Genomic DNA, 7,243 nt, shown 5'->3' with positions numbered 1-7,243 from the left:
TGGTTTCACCTCCTTCCAGGTGAAATTTCCCTCTGGCAGGTGGGTGAGAGGCACAGACAGAGCACAGCAGGGCTCTGGAATGTGTTGCAGGTTATTCCCACTCCTTGTTTGAAGGGTTCTGCTGTCACTCCCAGGACACACGAGATCCCTCCCGTGTCCATCTCTCCCAGGAATTTTATTGCTGTAGGGGATAGGAGAAGAACAGTAGGGATGGGCTAAAAAATGAGATTACTGATATTTTTTCCTCTCTGCTGTGGCTTTTTATGAAACCAGGTGCTTCAAATCATGGAATTATTTAGGTTGGAAAAGACTTCTGGGATCACTGAGTCCAACCATGCATGCAGCACTGCCAAGGTCACCACTAAACCCTGTCCCCAAGAGCCACATCCTCATGGTTTTTAAATACCCCCAAGGATGGGGACTCCACCACTGTCCTGGGCTGCCTGTGCCAGCACTTGACAACCCTTACAGAGAAATTTTTCCTAATATCCAACCTAATTCTTCCCCTGGTGCCACTTGTGGCCATTATCTCCCATTCTTCCTTACTTAGGAGAAGAGACAATCCCCACCTGGCTCCATCCTCCTGTCAGAGGGAGCTGGGGAGAGAAGGTCCCTCCTGAGCCTCTTTTTTTCCAGGTTGAGCTCCTTTCCCAGCTCTCTCAGCAGCTCCTGGTGCTCCAGACCCTTCCCCAGCTCCTTTCCTTTCTCTGGACACATTCCAGCCCCTCAATGTCTTTTTTTGTCATGAGGGATCCAGAAACTGATTGGAGGTGCTGAGTACAGGGGATGGTCACTGCCCTGGTCCTGATGGTCAAATTATTCCTGATATAATGATTTAATAATGATTTAAACTTTATAATAATGAAACTTTCCAGTGAGCCCGTTTAGGACTGGGATTTGAGGGAATGGGGTCTGTGTGAATACAGGAATGGAACAAAGAGGGCTTTCAATCATTTCAAATTGCTGGAGATGGATTTGGGGGTATCTTTTTCTTTTCCCTGCTTCTGTGGGATGGCCACTTCACTTGCCAAAATGTGCAAGTGTCCACAACCAGAAGCAGAGCCCATGAATTAAAAGTTATCAAAATTATCAAGGAGGTGTTTTAACACCTTTAAACAAAATCTTCACAGACAGGATTATCAGTTTAATAACCACAGTTATTGAACATGGTTTTATATGCAAAAGATGTCTGAACACCTCTTGTTTTGGCAGCTGGGATAACCAAAATAAAGATTGTTCCATAGCTCCCTATATCAGAGTTCTGGGCTACAACCTCAAAATCTAAGGGTAATACAATTTCAAAAGTAGGTTAAACCCCAGGTGTTTCCCTCAGCTATTCACATAAAAAAATTTAAAATCCACACTTAAAAAACTAACAATGGAAAGAGAATGGGGAAAAGAGGGTTTTGACTCATCATGCCTTCTTCATCCACTTTGTTATGTCTAATGAGACCTGAGCATCCTCAGAGGGATCAGCCACAGTGGCAACAGAGAGGGTTGTGCAGCAAAATGAACATTAGGGATGGGAAGGTGGTTCCCAGCAACCACACAGCAAAACCCTTTTCTTAGAAGTCCCTACAAGCCTCTTCTGGCATCTGTTGCTCTTTCTGGAGGGCAGGAAAGAGCTCATTGAGAGCTGCCCTATATTGGGTGTTATGAGCCTCAGAGTTTTCACTTCCTTAACCAGTTTAAGCCCCTTCCTTACAATGCTGCCCTCTGGCTCGACCACAAATTCCTCATCCAGATCCACATCATCAACACTCAGCCTGGCTAACCTTTGCCATGACAGGCAAAATATTCCAAGTTTTCCTCACCTCCAGCAGCCTTTCCAGATCAATCCCAAAGTTTCTCCTGGCCATTTGAAGTGTTCTGTATCAAAGGTGACCCAGGATTCTGAATCACCTCCTTTCCCACACGGTTTCCTGGTTATTTACCTCATCTTGCAGTGTTCTGAGACGATCTGTCCTGTCCTTTCTAGTCACTTCCTCCCCCCATTTCCGCCCCACTTTGAGCTGAATCCACCTGAAAGTCCCAGGAGTTTCTCAGGAACAGCCTGCTGAGCACAGCTCCGTGACGTCGATGCTGGCATTGTCAGGGCTGTGTTTTCCTGGATAGCATGACTGTTCCCAATCCTTGCAAATCAAAGGAATTAGAGAAACAGAGGACTCGAGAGGTGTATGAGTAATCCAGCATCATCCCTGGGGACACGTGCTGGGATAACACACAAAAACAAGCTGGGAACACAGAGTGCTTTTACCTGCAGGCTGACTCTTCCCACTCCTTGTGAAGGGAAGTGTCAGTGCTGCAGTGAGGGAAACTGAGGCACAGGGACTGGCAGAGATTCAGCTGGTTTGGTGGAGAGCCTAAAACAAGGCTCTTCATGACCTGGTTGGGGTTGCAGCTGCCTGAATTAAGCATTAAAGCTCAATTAATTTGCATAAAAGGAAGACAAGACTGGGAACTCCATCCTGGGGATGGGTGGGAGGAGCAGCTGAGGGCACTTGGTTTGCTCAGCTGGAGAAGAAGAGAATGAGGGGAGACCCCATCACAGGCTCAAAATTCCTCTAGAGAGGAAGAGGAGGGGTGGGCATTGATGTCTGCCCTGTGATGACCTGTGATAGAACCTGAGGGAATGGCCTGAAGCTGTGTCAGGGGAGGTTTAGGCTGGATTTCAGGAAAAGGTTCTTCACCCAGAGGGTGGTTGGATACTGGAAGAGCTCCCCAGGGAATGGTCACAGCACCAAGACTGACAGAGTTTAAGGAGAGCTTGGGCAGTCTTGGGCACTTGGTGGGATTGCTGGGGTGTTCTGTGCAGGGTCAGGAGCTGGACTTGACAATCCTTGGGGGTCTATTCCAACTCAGATTATTCTGTTACTCTGTGATTCTGTGACTCTGTGACTCTGTGGTTCTGTGGCTTTGTGGTTCTGTGGTTCTGTGATTCTCTGTGACTGATTCTTTGTGATTCTGTGGCTCTGTGACTGTGATTCTGTGACTGTGACTCTGTGGTTCTGTGACTGTGACCGTGGTTCTGTGATTCTGTGACTGTGATTCTGTGACTCTGTGGTTCTGTGGTTCTGTGATTCTGTGATTCTGTGATTCTGTGACTCTGTGACTCTGTGACTCTGATTCTGAGATTTTGTGATTCTGTGGCTCTGTGGTTCTGTGGCTCTGTGAGTCTGTGACTCTGTGGTTCTGTGATTCTGTGATTCTGTGATTCTCTGTGACTCTGTGACTCTGTGACTCTGTGATTCTGTGATTCTGTGATTTTTTGACTGTGGTTCTGTGATTCTGTGATTCTGTGATTTTTTGACTGTGGTTCTGTGGCTCTGTGATTCTGTGACTCTGTGATTCTGTGACTCTGTGACTCTGTGGTTCTGACTCTGTGACTCTGTGATTCTGATTCTGTGATTCTGTGATTCTGTGACTCTGTGATTCTGATTCTGTGACTCTGTGATTCTGTGATTCTGTGACTCTGTGGTTCTGTGACTCTGTGATTCTGTGATTTTGTGACTCTGTGATTCTGTGACTGTGACTCTGTGGCTCTGTGATTCTGTGACTCTGTGGTTCTGATTCTGTGATTCTGTGGTTCTGTGATTCTGTGACTCTGACCCAGCAGTTGGGTGTTCCAGTGCATTTGGACCCCTCCACGATTAACCCCAACTTGGCTCTTCCTCCTCACCACTCCCACCCTCATTAACACCCAACATCCCAGCGAACCCTCTCCCATTTCTCCCAGCCAGATGACCAAATGTTGTCTTTACCTTTTCTCAGGGCTGCCCTGGAGCCTGGTTTGGTGCCATCTGACCAAGGTGACCACCAAAACCATCCCACCATCCCAGGACAGCACAGTCCTCTCTGCACAGAGCTGGGATCTGTTCCACCCACCGACTTCCCCACCTCCAAAATCTGCAGCTCGGCGAGGGGAAGGAACATTCCATAGAAGGGAAGCGATCTCTGCCAGGCTCTGCAGAAATGGGACACAGATGGTGCCTGAAAGGAGAGAGGAAGTTTATTTGGGGGCTCTGTGTGTGACGTGGTGCTGCAGATCCTGCAGCAGATTGATGGCAGGCGCCGGGATCTCAGAGTGGGTGAGGAGTTCAGCTTGAAGGAGTCTCTGCATGCTATTAGAGCTGCTAGTTTGACTGAAAAAAAGGGGGGAAATGAAAAATAAAAAGAGGGAAACTGTACCTTGGTAATATTTTAAGGATAGCAGTGTTTAAATTTGCTTTTATTCGTGTGTAGATCCCAGCTCTTTGTTGGCTGATTGATCAGCCAGGATGATTGTGCAGATTGGCCAGGTGGACACTGGTGATGGAAAAGCATGAGGATGACACTGGCCTGGCTTTTCTCTGCCCCTAGACATAAAATTTTGTCTTTGTCCTCTACTTGCTGAAGAGTTGGAGGAGATTTCTGGACATCTTCTAGTGCAACTCTCTGTTCCAGCAGGAAGTGGCACCTGATGATGTCCTGAAAGATGTCCAACACTTCAGCAAGATCCAGTCACCCAGGGCCACAGCCAGGTGGCATTTTAAAATTTCTCAGAATGGAAATTCCACAACCTCTTTGGGCAACCAATCCTTCTCATCCTGTCTTCATAAGAAAGAGGCTCCAGTCCTTCCATTACCCTCAGCTGGGGCTGTTCAGCCTGGAGAGGAGACACAGCTGAGAGGGGACCCCATCCCTGCCTGTCCCTGTCTGCAGGGAGGGCTCAGAGAGGGACCAGGCTCTGCTCTGGGGGCCCAGCAATGGCACAGGAGGAACAGGCAGGAACTGATCCCAGGAATTTCCACCTGGACATGAGGCAGAACTTCTCCCCTGGGCAGTGACCAAGCCCTGAACAGACCAGAGAGGGTGGGAGTCTCCCTCCCTGGAGATATTCCAGAACTCTCTGGACACAATCCTGTGCCTGTGCTCTGGGATGGCCCTGTTGGAGCAGGGAGGTGGCACCAGGTGACCCCATAGTGGTTCTTTACAGCCTGACCCATCCTATGATTCTGTGATCACCTTCCTGGCCCTGGGCTGGGCTCTGTCCTGGATGTCCAGGTGTGTCCTACACTGCAGAGCCAGCCCTGGGCACACAAAAGTGCAGGAAAACTCTGCTGAAGCCCGGGATTGAACCAGGGACCTTTAGATCTTCAGTCTAACGCTCTCCCAGCTGAGCTACTTCAGCTCTGCCATGGCTACAATTTTCCCAAAACTTGTTGAAACATGAGGATCTTTCATCCTTTTCTGTCAGCCTTTGGTTGACTTTATCTTGGGAATCAAAGAATTGTTTCAGGGAACAGGATGGAGACAGACTGAGATCAGATGTAAAGGTTCAGGACACATGGAAGTTTTCAAGGCCAGGTTGGATGGGGCTTGGAGAATCCTGGGACAGTGGAAAGTGTCCCTGCCCATGCCAGGGGATTGGAAAGAGATGATCTTTAAGGTCCTTCCCAGCCTGAAACATTCTGTGGTAATACACAGCTAAATTTGGAATTAAACAGCAGCCCTGATCTGGTTCCCAGCCAGGAGCAGCAGCACTGAACTGAATTTCCTGACATCTTTTCACAGAGCCCACGGGAGGATCTGGAATTATCCATGGAGCCTGGCTAATCTTTCCACATCAATCTGTCTCTATCCACCTAAGGAATGGGAGCCAGGCATCTTCATGCAGTGATTTGGGAGATGTTTGCCCAGCCCACCACCTCATCCTGCAGATAATTCGTTCCCAGGACCATCTCCCATCTTTCACCAGCTCCAAATTCACATCTTCCCAAAATACATATGTGGAATGCACAGTAAGTTTTCCATGTCTGTTAAAAATCTGGTAGTGAAAGGTGTCAGAAATATATTTAATCTGGGTTTGAATGTTCAGCTTGACAGCAGCTGATATTTCCTCACTGAGATTTATTAGATAACAGTTCCTGATATCTCTGGCTCCCAAACTAGGCTACAAGAGTCTCTTGAAATATCCAGGATCATTCTCCAAGTGGGTTTATTCTCCAAAAACACTTCCAGCCCTGGATCCCAATGGTGATCCCACTCATGGTCCCTGAGGAACTGGCCATGGGTGGCTGAGGGTTTCAGCATCTTTGTGCTGGTCAGGTGGAGAATTTTTGGACAGCTGAGCAATGCTGCAGAATTTCTGCTTCTTGACTTATAAATTTTCTCCTCTATGTGACCTTAAACATTCCAGATCCAGGTTTTGAAAGATCTAACAAAGATCTAACTAACAAATCCAGGGTGTGGCTGAAGACCACAGCCAACAGACAACATAACCCCAAAAACAATTCCCAAAACCAATTCCATTTTGTGTCTGGTAGAGCTGCTGATATGAGAGGAATCTACAGTATTGCCCAGGAACTGGAGCCACAGGAGGGTAATTAAGCCTCAGCCCTGAAGTGGGAATGAGCAATACTTGTCTGCAGTGGTTTTGGTTTGTTAATTTGATTATTTTTTTGGTAAATGTGCTAATTTATTTTGAGGGTTTTAGTGTTAGTTAAATTGTTAGTGTATTTATTAGAATTATTTATTTATTCTTTGTTGTGATATAGAATTAGGAAGAAGGTAAAAGAGGTTTAATTTTAAATGATATTAAAAAAATGTTTATTATTAGAAATTATAAGGAAAAATAATAATAATTAGAATAAAAGTTTTAGAATATTTTTATATTGATAATGTATAAAATAATTAGTTAGGTTTTTTAAAAGAAGTTTTTATTAATTTATTAATCCTGTTGAATGTGTCTCTCATCTCCACCTGGACCTCAGATCCATAAGAAGGAGGAAGTTGGGTATTGACCCCAGTAAGTTTTTTCCCTATTCTCCATGAAAGAGGATGAGGAAAAAATCTTGCACTGCATCCTCTACAAGATCACCCCCAAACCAAGGCTGTGTGTTCAGAGCAGGGCTCTCAGGGTTATTTTTATCTGCAGGAGGTTTTTAAAGCAGCAATTTCTCGAGCTCAGTGACTGTGGATCTTACAAGTACACCTTGGATCAGAGTTTAGGAACAGAAAACTCTTCCTGGTATATTTTTCCACACTTGGATGCTGAAGGAAAGTGAGAATTGCACAGCCAGATGATTTCTTAGCTGATTATTTTGGAGTCTATCCTGTGTTTACTCACATGTGAAGCTTTGCTTTGAAGGTTTTTAATGTCTGGAGTGTGGACTTGCTCCAGGCTTAATTTTTCTTCAAAGATTCTGTCTTTGAAAGCAAATCAAAACAGACCAATGTCTATTTTGAAACATCAGAGCCTCTA

General features: G+C 46.0%; 1 non-coding gene across 1 annotated transcript; it reads right to left on the bottom strand.

Moving 5' to 3' along the window:
* Positions 1-5,097: 5,097 nt before the first annotated feature.
* Positions 5,098-5,170, bottom strand: TRNAF-GAA (transfer RNA phenylalanine (anticodon GAA)). The gene has a single exon. It is a non-coding gene; the product is annotated as a tRNA-Phe (tRNA).
* Positions 5,171-7,243: the final 2,073 nt, after the last annotated feature.

The sequence above is a fragment of the Oenanthe melanoleuca genome, chromosome 2 (genome assembly GCF_029582105.1).
Source record: "Oenanthe melanoleuca isolate GR-GAL-2019-014 chromosome 2, OMel1.0, whole genome shotgun sequence".
Lineage (NCBI taxonomy): Eukaryota > Metazoa > Chordata > Aves > Passeriformes > Muscicapidae > Oenanthe > Oenanthe melanoleuca.
The sequence above is the reverse complement of the archived record's forward strand: the minus strand, read 5'-3'. Positions and strand labels throughout refer to the sequence as shown.